Raw genomic sequence first — 635 nt, forward strand, 5'->3', positions numbered from 1 at the left:
CAGTTTAAACCCACCCTCCTGCTTTGCTGAAGAAAGGTGTGGCCACCTGCTTCCATGAAGCTCACAGCCATGCGAACCCTATGGGGCAGTTCTACTCTGTCCTATGGGGTTGCTATGAGTGGGAACAACTCAGTGGCAATAGGTATATGTGTTTTTCTGTCTTTAAAATATAGCCCCATATTTTCCCCTTTCACATCTTCTGGTAACTGCTTCCTGTCCTCTCTTTCCTTCCCTTCTCCAATCTTCCTCCATGGATTTGCTCTCACACCTTTGGGCTGTTCTCAGCACTTGTATCTAAGAATTGATGGTCCTGATGACACCTGCCTAAGTCCTGGGGCCATGAGGGGGAAACTCCCCAGCTCAGGGTTACTGCTGGGAGGCTCCCCAGTGTCCTCAAAGGTGCCGGTGTCTTATGCTAGGCAGGTGATGCAGGGATGGTCATTATATTCTTTATACTTTGTGTATCTGTTAAGCATTTTGAAATCTTTCATAATAGTTTAAAGAGAGAGAGGGAGAAACTGAGTCTTTGGTGCACACCTTTCAACTTGCAAAGGAGGGAGAGAGTGGTTGGATGGCCACAGGGTGAGTCAGGGAGCCCTCAGGGGTGAGAGGTAGGAAGTCAGCCACGAAGACCA

This window comes from Orycteropus afer, unplaced genomic scaffold (genome assembly GCF_000298275.1).
Source record: "Orycteropus afer afer isolate SDZICR_OR568_19922 unplaced genomic scaffold, OryAfe1.0 scaffold00130, whole genome shotgun sequence".
NCBI classification, from domain to species: Eukaryota; Metazoa; Chordata; class Mammalia; order Tubulidentata; family Orycteropodidae; genus Orycteropus; species Orycteropus afer.